At 44.6% G+C, this 11810-nt stretch overlaps 1 pseudogene; it reads left to right on the forward strand.

Annotated features, from left to right (window-relative positions):
• Window positions 1-830: 830 nt before the first annotated feature.
• Window positions 831-948, forward strand: LOC124790275 (annotated as a pseudogene).
• Window positions 949-11810: the final 10862 nt, after the last annotated feature.

Genomic DNA, 11810 nt, shown 5'->3' on the forward strand with positions numbered 1-11810 from the left:
AGTAAAACCAGACAAAAAGAGTCTTCTACAGACAGTCGAAGTATTTTTAGAACTTTGCGTGTGCCAAAGAAGTGATTAATGAATGGGAAGTAATGAAGGCTGTGCAACAAGGTACGTAGCACGCGCCACAAAACGTCGACCTCAGCACACCACCCGACGCTACACGATGCCCCAGGGTGCCGATATGTGGTCCAACGTTCTCACCACCAACGACGCCGTTGCAAAAACGACCACCTCTGTTCGAGTGTTGCTATCTCCTGGCACCAACCCACAAAAGCAGCGCTCATCGCAGCCATCAATATCTTTAATTAAAGTAGAATTTAACATTAAGCTAAGTGGATTAGAAAGAAAGGAAATTTTACAGACAGCTCAAAGAATGCTGCTTAGGCAGCTGCATCCAAAGATGACTCTGTTTCCCAACTACGGAGCAAACAGACAGAATCACCCTCAAGAAGAAAAGCATACCAACCAACCCCGACCAGTTGTTGGACTTATTGATGCAAGTATGTATACGATGAGAAGAACCATTTGACATGGATAAGATCTATGCCGATCATGTCAGGGCACATGAACGGACGTACTTTGACTATGCTTAGTCTGGTAGCAAATCCTACTTAAATGTTAAACACCCATAGCATCACTAATGAATATTCTTCAACTGAATGCAATGAGGAATAAGCAAGTTAGCGCTGAACTCAACAAAATAGTGAAAGACCCAAAAGAGCTGTACACCACAAGGAAAACTGACATGCTTTCCGACAAATGTGATTATCATATTCGGTAGTCAGGACTGCAAGGAAGCAGTTTCCATATTAAATAAACATATAAATGGGAACGGCCTCGCCGCAGTGGATACACCGGTTTCCGTCAGAACACCGAAGTTAAGCGCTGTCGGCCATGGCTGGCACTTGGATGGGTGACCCTCCGGGCCGCCATGCACTGTTGCCATTTTTCTGGGTGCACTCAGCCTCGTGATGCCAACTGAGGAGCTACTCGACGGAATAGTAGCGGCTCCGGTCAAAGAAAACCATCATAACGACCAGGAGAGCGGTGTGCTGACCACACGCCCCTCCTATCCGCATCCTCAGTGAGGATGACACGGCGTTCGGATGGTCCCAATGGGCCACTTGTGGCCTGAAGACGGAGTGCTTAAACATATAAATATTGTAAAAATGACTGGATTATGTAATGAACTCTTGCTAACAACTGAACTTTCATACCAAGGAGATACATGGATAATTGTTTCACGGTATGCTCAAGACAGTCATTCCATACGGCCCTATGTTAATTGTATAAAGCTAATAGCCGAATACGCAAAAGGTAAGATGGTTCTCATATGCTCGGACATAAACGCCAGGTTCACCAGTGGAATTCCACCGCAACAGACGACTAATTAACGACGTATAGAGGAAACTCGACTACGCGTAGTTAACGTAGAAGGGAACATACCGACACACAGTGGACATGGCGGATCGAAAGTAAAATAGACATCACACTCGTAAATATCGCTGCCAGAGAGCACATAACAACTGAAACGTACAAGACCACATTACTGTCAGTAACCACAACGCGATCATTTCCAGACTAACTAGACAAAACAACACAACCAACAAAGAACACTTCCGGTACTTACTATTCCATAAAACTGACTGGGAGAGACTAAGAGGAATAGTACAAAACGGAAACCTTGAAATCATTGAGGGAAGCATTGACTTCAAGGCACACATGCTCAACGATCTCATCACAAAAGCACGAAATACATCCATAGAAAAACACAGAATAAAACCGCACGCAGATACCATGGACAAATAAATTGACTAGACTGAAACAAGGAACTCGAAAACCCGAGGACAGAGACGACTATACCAACGGTAAATAGCAGACAGAGATAGACAAAGATGACTGGAAGCATAGAGGCTCGTAAAAGACCAATACAAAAACCAATTGTTCAAAACATATAAACAACACTGAGACAGACATATGGCATCGCAAATGCAAACATATGGGGGAAACCATACAAAATAACTGCTGAAAAAATAAAGATCACGCTAGTTCTAGGAACGCTAAGAGAGGATGATGGCACAATGAGAAAGGAATGGTGACAAACAGCACGTATCCTGATGCACTTAGTTCCTACCTAATGACATCATCAGCACTGACACACACCAATAAGACACACTGCGAGAGGAACTGAACAGACTATACAACAATGCCACAGTTACCTGTCCTTTTGCGCAAGACGAAGTGGCGATAGCGATCCCAGAGCTCAATAAAAAAAAAAAGACCTGGACCAGACGTAATTCATTCAGAAGTATTGCAGAAGTATTAAAACGGGTAATACCACAGATCACCCCATTCCTTACAACTATGCTAAACGACGCTCTACGGCTGGGTAGTGTGCCTACAGTTTGGAAGGTCTCCAAGGCAGTCGTAATAAAGAAGGCAGCTGACAGGGATCCATCAGATCCGAAGTCATATAAGCCCATATGCCTCATAAATACACTTCCCAATGTCCAGCAAGATCTCCTGTGCGGGCGTTTGCAGACGCAAAGAGGTCTCCATGGGCTAAGCCAAAATCAATTCGGCTTCAGAGAGAGAAATTCGACTGATGATGCCAGCAAACAAGCGTTACAATTTGCCAACAACATCAGGGCTAAGTATGCAATAGCAATTAGTATCGACACTGTGGGTGCCTTTGAAAATCTCTGGTGGCCCGCAGTGTCCAAGAGGCACAGACAACTAGAGATACCCGTATCACTATACAGCAGTCTACTAGTCTAGCGTAAGAACAGATTGGTCGAATGGCAGATAGACGGCTGAAAAGTGTTCAAACGAATTACAAAAGGCTAAACCCAAGAGTCGATCTGTCACCCCATCTTCTTGGACATCACTGTTGTACCCCTTCTGCATCTAATGGAGGGAACAATAACCACAGATGGAGTTCTCACATGTGCAGATAATCTCTTGGTCGTAGTGTCTGCTAACAGTAGGTCCCAGCAGGAAGAAGAGCTAATGGAACACCCAAAACAATAACACAATGATGTCACAACAACAAACTCAAGATAGCCATAACAAAACAACATACACTTTACTGAATGGGTCTCTGCAGAGAAACCCTACGGTTAAAACAGGGGACACAAACATTAAACGAGCAGTCTCCTCACGCTATCTTGGGGTACACGTAGACGAAAAGCAAAATTTCCATGAACACATGCGCATTGGCACAAACAAAGCAGAAAAACTACTACACAAACTGGCAAGACTAAATTCAGAACAATTTAATCCCCTCTTACCAGTTACACGGAGATACCATTGTGCTTTCTTCGATTCGGTACTTAGCTCTGCCGCCAGAACATGGGCTCACAGGTTGTGCCTACCAATAAACCGGACCCTTTTCAGAAGGAGACAAAGGCTTACTTATACTATCAGAAGCTTCCGGCACCAACTCTTTGAATCCCGCTGTGTGGTGTTCGGAATCTACCCAGTAGACATTACTGTAAGATATACACTCCTGGAAATGGAAAAAAGAACACATTGACACCGGTGTGTCAGACCCACCATACTTGCTCCGGACACTGCGAGAGGGCTGTACAAGCAATGATCACACGCACGGCACAGCGGACACACCAGGAACCGCGGTGTTGGCCGTCGAATGGCGCTAGCTGCGCAACATTTGTGCACCGCCGCCGTCAGTGTCAGCCAGTTTGCCGTGGCATACGGAGCTCCATCGCAGTCTTTAACACTGGTAGCATGCCACGACAGCGTGGACGTGAACCGTATGTGCAGTTGACGGACTTTGAGCGAGGGCGTATAGTGGGCATGCGGGAGGCCGGGTGGACGTACCGCCGAATTGCTCAACACGTGGGGCGTGAGGTCTCCACAGTACATCGATGTTGTCGCCAGTGGTCGGCGGAAGGTGCACGTGCCCGTCGACCTGGGACCGGACCGCAGCGACGCACGGATGCACGCCAAGACCGTAGGATCCTACGCAGTGCCGTAGGGGACCGCATCGCCACTTCCCAGCAAATTAGGGACACTGTTGCTCCTGGGGTATCGGCGAGGACCATTCGCAACCGTCTCCATGAAGCTGGGCTACGATCCCGCACACCGTTAGGCCGTCTTCCGCTCACGCCCCAACATCGTGCAGCCCGCCTCCAGTGGTGTCGCGACAGGCGTGAATGGAGGGACGAATGGAGACGTGTCGTCTTCAGCGATGAGAGTCGCTTCTGCCTTGGTGGCAATGATGGTCATATGCGTGTTTGGCGCCGTGCAGGTGAGCGCCACAATCAGGACTGCATACGACCGAGGCACACAGGGCCAACACCCGGCATCATGGTGTGGGGAGCGATCTCCTACACTGGCCGTACACCACTGGTGATCGTCGAGGGGACACTGAATAGTGCACGGTACATCCAAATCGTCATCGAACCCATCGTTCTACTATTCCTAGACCGGCAAGGGAACTTGCTGTTCCAACAGGACAATGCACGTCCGCATGTATCCCGTGCCACCCAACGTGCTCTAGAAGGTGTAAGTCAACTACCCTGGCCAGCAAGATCTCCGGATCTGTCCCCCATTGAGCATGTTTGGGACTGGATGAAGCGTCGTCTCACGCGGTCTGCGCGTCCAGCACGAACGCTGGTCCAACTGAGGCGCCAGGTGGAAATGGCATGGCAAGCCGTTCCACAGGACTACATCCAGCATCTCTACGATCGTCTCCATGGGAGAATAGCAGCCTGCATTGCTGCGAAAGGTGGATATACACTGTACTAGTGCCGACATTGTGCATGCTCTGTTGCCTGTGTCTACGTGCCTGTGGTTCTGTCAGTGTGATCATGTGATGTATCTGACCCCAGGAATGTGTCAATAAAGTTTCCCCTTCCTGGGACAATGAATTCACGGTGTTCTTATTTCAATTTCCAGGAGTGTACATCAGCTATGTACTGTGGCTTAAGGGTGGAAGGCACGACCGGGTTAGAAATGTCAGTGGATTACCAACTGACATGAAACACCAATTAAAAATTGGAGGATGGATACTTGACAAGGTGAATGGGGCACAAGGAACGTAGGCTTACATCTTACAGCTCTTTCCCGATGTAAGGTAGAGAGTAAAACTCAAACATCTCGATCCCAGCCGCGGTATGGTCCACGTCTTAACAGGACACAGTCCTTATCCCACGCACTTAAACAGAATGAGTCTGAGGCAGTCACCAACATGCACATACCAACATCAGACACATAATACACTTAAACTTCAACAGTATTCAAGACACCATGCACACACTGCTCAGAGACGAAGACCAATGGCCCACGTTAAACACACTCACTGACGATATATCCAAAGCAACCTATAGAAAATATGGCCGAGCCAGACAGCGAGTCTATATGCAAAGACAGGATGGAATCCACAGGGTGGAAACAGCACTGATTCCGACATGAAATCTGGTGATGCCACTGGTCATGACACAACCACAAATGAAAATGATGACATAACCTAAATAAATAACACAATAGACTAAAAACAATAATAAATTAGAGGTTAGGGTTTAGATATTTGTAAATGTAGGGTAGATGTTAGATTTAGCTGAAGAGCTGTGATTGGCGGTCGGTCACTTGATGGACAATCATAAGACAATCACCATGTTACACACTTGGTCAAGGGACATTCTTCCACTATCATCTCATCTTCTGCCTTTATACTTCATATAAATATGGTTGTTGTTTGTAATTCGATTTTCCAAAACTTTGTTAGTTTTATAAATGTTTATTACCTTTTAATTGTCCATATTAAATGCAAGAATCTTGTTTACTTTACAAAAAAATTCCGAATTTACAATATGTCTTATAGTTATAATATGTGTAAGACATCGTTGTCTCCTGACCTTCATTGCTTACATATTCCGCCCTCACAATCATATTCTGCACATCAAGACGCTTCATTCGAACCCAAACTTGATAAGATAAAGTCAGTGTTGTATGAATTCATGTAAACGATATGCAAATAACTAGTAAATCGCAAATGCGCACCGATATTGAAATACTCGAGGCTGGCGTACACACACACATTCCAGACATGACAGTCACAGGAGGTTTTAGTTCAGGAGAGGCAGACCACACGCCGGGAGGCCGGTCCCTTCAGAGGACGATTCAGCCTATCTACGTCGGACGGCGACCGCCTGTAGAGCAGACAGCGTTTGCCCAAGTGAAAGGCAGAACAACCCCATGTTCAGCTTAGAAGCAAATTCCGCTACATTGTGTGGGAGCGCCCAGCCTACGCATTCTTTACAATGCAGTTTCAGAGGTTTTCACAGGGAGACAGCAAACGCCAAACGCCAATGCTACAGATTTCTCCCGTTTTAGAAGAACAATGCTGATTGGCAGACGATATTTCTGACTCCTTGAGCTGAAGGAGTAATGGAAGAGACCGAAATATATACCCCTTCACGTCTGATGTGGGGAGGGGCCGTTCCGTTGTCGCTCTTGGAGCGAGAACACTATACGATAGCGAGTGCGCTCGTACGTGTACTCAAAGAGCGAGGAACAAGTCTGTCCTCAGTACATCACTGGGAGAGCACCTCTGTCGAGAGCGAATTGGAGTGCGACTCTATATTGAGTCCTTGCGATTAAGCTTTGTTCACTGTGTTGGCCACCACACTTGTTGTGCGGCGTGAATGGACAGAGTTATAGTTACGCCTGCAAGCGAATTTTTGAGTGGCATCGCAGTGGGCTGGTTATCTGACAGGTGTACCACACCAATAGTTAGACTAGGGGCGAATAGGAGTCTTTGACTTCATCAAGGCGTAGGGAGAGTTTGATTGGCGAAGGTCAATCCAGATAGGATGAGAGTTATCTTATTTGTCAGCAGCGAGCGGCGCAGACAGCAGTCATCGAAGCTTACAGTATTGTGCGCTACAGCTCTTGCGAATCCCATATTTCCTCCACAACAGCACACTTCACTACATTTCACAGGTGACAGCCTTGACCATACCTAGCAACATTGTAACGGCTAATTATTCAAGTTGAGTAGGCGCGGCTCTCAGCCATACTGCCAAGTCAATAACAATCTTAAACTTTGTATAGAAATTTCATTAGCGAATTCTATCCTTAAGAGGTAACTTCACATTCCGAAAAGAACCCAGAAATAACATGTTCAGTTTGTAGCTAAAAGTGCCATTGTGATTTCGCAGAATTTTTGCAAAATAAATAATAATTTTCGTTAGTTTCATGTTTTTCTTACACTAGCTAGCACTACTCTAGTACCCAAGTATCCCACTAGTTATGTAAGAATTTTTGTGAATTTTTGTGTCATTTCTTTACAGCAGACGACTCCAGAAGATATTTATTGCTGAAAGGCTTTGCTCTGAGCACTGTGCGACTTAACTTCTGAGGTCATCAGTCACCTAGAACTTAGAACTAATTATACCTAACTAACCTAAGGACATCACATACATCCATGCCCAAGGCAGGATTCGAACCTGCGACCGTAGCGGTCGCTCGGTTCCAGACTGTAGCGCCTAGAACCGCACGGCCACTCCAGCTGGCATTGCTAAAAGTTTTTCGGGCATTTATGTTTAGAACGTTAGGGGCGTCTGTATGACATCTGTAGTAGTGTGGGGGTGGAAATTGCATCTTGCAGGAGTACAGGGTAAAGGGTACATCTCAGATTAATCCGTTGCGCAGAATGACAGAGTAGCACCCACACGCTCACATATGTCATAACCTCTTTTCTGTCTTCATAAATTCCTATCTTCCATTCACGAATCGCTAATTTTAAGATTTTAGTTTCTTAATTAAGTATTTAAAGCTGCAATATTATTAATGTGTATTAAAAATAACAAATAACTATTAGTAACAAGGTAGCAGGTCAGTTTTAAATGGCAGCAAATAAATAACAATAATATTAAATAATAATAATAGTCCATCGATGCTGTTAACAGAGCTAGATACACCAGAGGTTTTATAGGCGTGCATACGCAAAAAAAAGAGAATCGAATGGGTTTAATTCGAGGTGACTGGGGAGGAATTGTTACTGGCAGGCCAGGCCCCATACAGTTGTCGTGGAAACGCTATTTACCAATACTTAGCTATCTGGAATGATGGTATCGGTTTGTACTTTAAGCCTGAGTTGCGGTGTTTAGATAGAAACACTGACTTAGAAATTAACAATTTTGTAGGCAGGCCAGGGCAGGTGGTTTTCTTGATTTTTCCCAGCTTGATTTTTAGATGTTTCCATTGGTCTTTTTGTGTGAAAATATTAGTACAGTATTTCGGCACCTTTATAACTAAGTAACTGAGGCTTCTCACTGTTTGTCTGCCCATAGGAAAACGTTGAGTACAGTAACATCTGAACTAACCTACGCCACCCTCGGCGCAAGTTGGTCCAACAGATGGGGCAAGCTGGCTCATTTGATTTCATCATTTAATTTAGTTACTACATTTGTTATTTATTTGGAAATATATCGACTTTTAATACCCACAGTTTATTTTAATACAACTTTCTACAGCATTATGACGAAAACTACAATCATGTTATGAGAGAAGTTTGACACAAAAGCATGTCGAAAATTTATTTGGTTTTTGTCTGAATGCTTAATAGGGCCTTCACAGTTAGAACATTTATAAAAGAAAGCTTTTCACGTCATTTTTAACACCTGATAAACGTGCGAAACACTTAAAAGTTATACATTGAATCCATTCATCACCTAGATTGCTGTGATAAAATGGTGTAAGACACCTAAGACATAGGAAGTCCTCATCCTCATTTTCTTCATCTTGAAGAATCTTCTTAGGAACGCTAAATTTTTTTCATGCGCTTTGTCTCAGGAGTTTGTCAAGTTTAGTTTGATCACGGACACTATTTCTAGAAAATATGGTTTTACGTCACACTGGAAAACATATTTGCTGTTTGAAATGCTATCGACTTTTTGGCTTTTGAACTATATCACATCTGTAAAAATCCTTTTATTGAGTCATATGTTATGAGTAATATTATTCGATGTAATGATTACAGTGCCAATACAATACTCAATACGTTTATCCATACTTCCATACTAACATTATTAAATGCGAAAGTAACTCTGTCTGCTATGTTTTGACGACGAAATTGCCGAGCCACTTTTGAAGAAGTTTGGAAAGGAGATAGCTTGAGCTCAGATGAAGAACACAAGCCACCCCAGAGGGTAAAAAAAAAAAAAAGACCGCAAAGCGTATGAAGTAGGGAATGGAATGTCATTTTGACATCAATCATCATAAACTATCTTAAAAAATTAAAATGTAATGCATAATGCCATATTATATGATGTACAGCATCAGTAGACTGGTTCATACGCGCGCTCGTGGCCACGCCCCACTGAATGCACCGCTTGGCAGTGAACCTGTGGAGTGGCGGGGTGGGGAGGGGGCTGCACATTACTACCTATGCTTACTGGAACAGGCGGACACGTGACGGCAGCTGTCATTATTGCTTGTACAACAGCTTGCTTAATCATCATCACACACTGTAACGAAACTACTGACATACGAGCGCAGCCTCAGGTAATAGCTAATTCGTTGACTCTCTGTTAAAAGGTCTCGGTTCTCCTATCTTTCAAAGAAATGTTGCACACTTTACATATGTCTTCAAACTTCCAAAAGCATCAGCCCACTTTTGCTGAGAAAATGGCATCCACTTTTAGAAGAATAGTTCGTAATTCCCTATGAATTTTAAGATTTGTGTTTCATCTTGTGACACACAAAGTATGTTGAAATATATGAAAGCCTGCCGGGTGGCTCTGGTCAAATTAGGCTATCACCTTCTTCGTTTCCTATGGCTGTCCTGCTACATAGTCCACTCAACAAAAGAAAAGTAGGGGAAACAAGTTGTGTACATAGATAGAAAGGAATGCCATGAACAACATACTAAAAATCATGACCGGCTGAGGATGACCTTGGGGGTGGGGGGACATTCAAAGGCCCTTTCTTAGGTTTTCCTTGAATAATTAGAAAATTGCTGCCTCTAGCGTAAACATATCCCAATACAAAAGTAAAGTACATTAAATGTACTACGCAAAAGCTCCTATTCGGTTTTCCTCTTGGGGTAATACATTGCGCAATTCAGGGGAAAGAAAAATCGCAAACTATAAAAAAATTGTTTCAGTGTTATAATATTACTGTTTACGAACAATTTTAGTAACTGTGAAACTCGGCCCTCCCTTTCCTATCATGATATACTGGGAACTATCGATGAAGGGCAACAGGCAGATTTCATATTTCTAGATTTCCGGAAAGCATTTGACATGATGCCCAAAAGCCAACCGTTGTGGCCGAACGGTTCTAGGCGCTTCAGTCTGGAACCGCGCAACCGCTACGGCCGCAGGTTCGAATCCTGCCTCGGGCATGGATGTGTGTGATGTCCTTAGGTTAGTTAGGTTTAAGTACACTACTGGCCATAAAAATTGCTACACCAAGAAGAAATGCAGATGATAGACGGGTATTCATTGGACAAATATATTATACTAGAACTGACATGTGATTACGTTTTCACGCAGTTAGGGTGCATAGATGCTGAGAAATCAGTACCCAGAACAACCACCTCTGGCCGTAATAACGGCCTTGATACGCCTGGGCATTGAGTCAAACAGAGCTTGGATGGCATGTACAGGTACAGCTGCCCATGCAGCTTCAACACGATACCACAGTTCATCAAGAGTAGTGACTGGTGTATTGTGACGAGCCAGTTGCTCGGCCACCATTGACCAGACGTTTTCAGTTGGTGAGAGATCTGGAGAATGTGCTGACCAGGGCAGCAGTCGAACATTTTCTGTATCCAGAAAGGCCCGTACAGGACCTGCAACATGAGGTCGTGCATTATCCTGCCGAAATGTAGGGTTTCGCAAGGATCGAATGAAGGGTAGAGCCACGGGTCGTAACACATCTGAAATGTAACGTCCACTGTTCAAAGTGCCGTCAATGCGAACAAGAGATGATCGAGACGTGTAAGCAATGGCGCTTCATGCCATCACTCCGGGTGATAAGCCAGTATGGCGATGACGAATACACGCTTCCAATGTGCGTTCACCTCGATATCTCCGAACACGGATGCGACTATCATGATGCTGTAAACAGAAACTGGATTCATCCGAAAAAATTACGTTTTGTCATTTGTGCACCCAGGTTCGTCGTTTAGTACACCATCGCAGGCGCTCCTGTCTGTGATGCAGCGTCAAGGGTAACCGCAGCCACGGTCTCCGAGATGATAGTCCATGCTGCTGCAAACTTCGTCCAACTGTTCGTGCAGATGGTTGTTGTCTTGCAAACGTCTCCATCTTTTAGTTCAGGGATCGAGACGTGGCTGCACGATCTGTTACAGCCATGCGGATAAGATACCTATCATCTCGACTGCTAGTGATACGAGGCCGTTGGGATCCAGCACGGCATTCCTTATTACCCTCCTGAACCCACCGATTCCAGACTCTGCCAACAGACATTGGATCTCGACCAACGCGAGCAGCAATGTAGCGATACGATAAATCGCAATCGCGATAGGCTACAATCCGACCTTTATCAAAGTCGGAAACGTGATGGTACGCATTTCAACACATCACAATAACGTTTCACCACTCAACGCCAGTTAGCTGCTGCTTGTGTATGCGAAATCGGTTGGAAACTTTCCTCATGTCAGAACGTTTTAGGTGTCGCCACCGGCGCCAACCTTGTGTGAATGCTCTGAAAAGCTAATCATTTGCATATCACAGCATCTTATTCCTGTCGGTTGAATTTCGCGTCTTTAGCACGTTATCTTCGTGGTGTAGCAATTATAATGGCCAGTAGTG

Source organism: Schistocerca piceifrons, chromosome 3 (genome assembly GCF_021461385.2).
Source record: "Schistocerca piceifrons isolate TAMUIC-IGC-003096 chromosome 3, iqSchPice1.1, whole genome shotgun sequence".
Lineage (NCBI taxonomy): Eukaryota > Metazoa > Arthropoda > Insecta > Orthoptera > Acrididae > Schistocerca > Schistocerca piceifrons.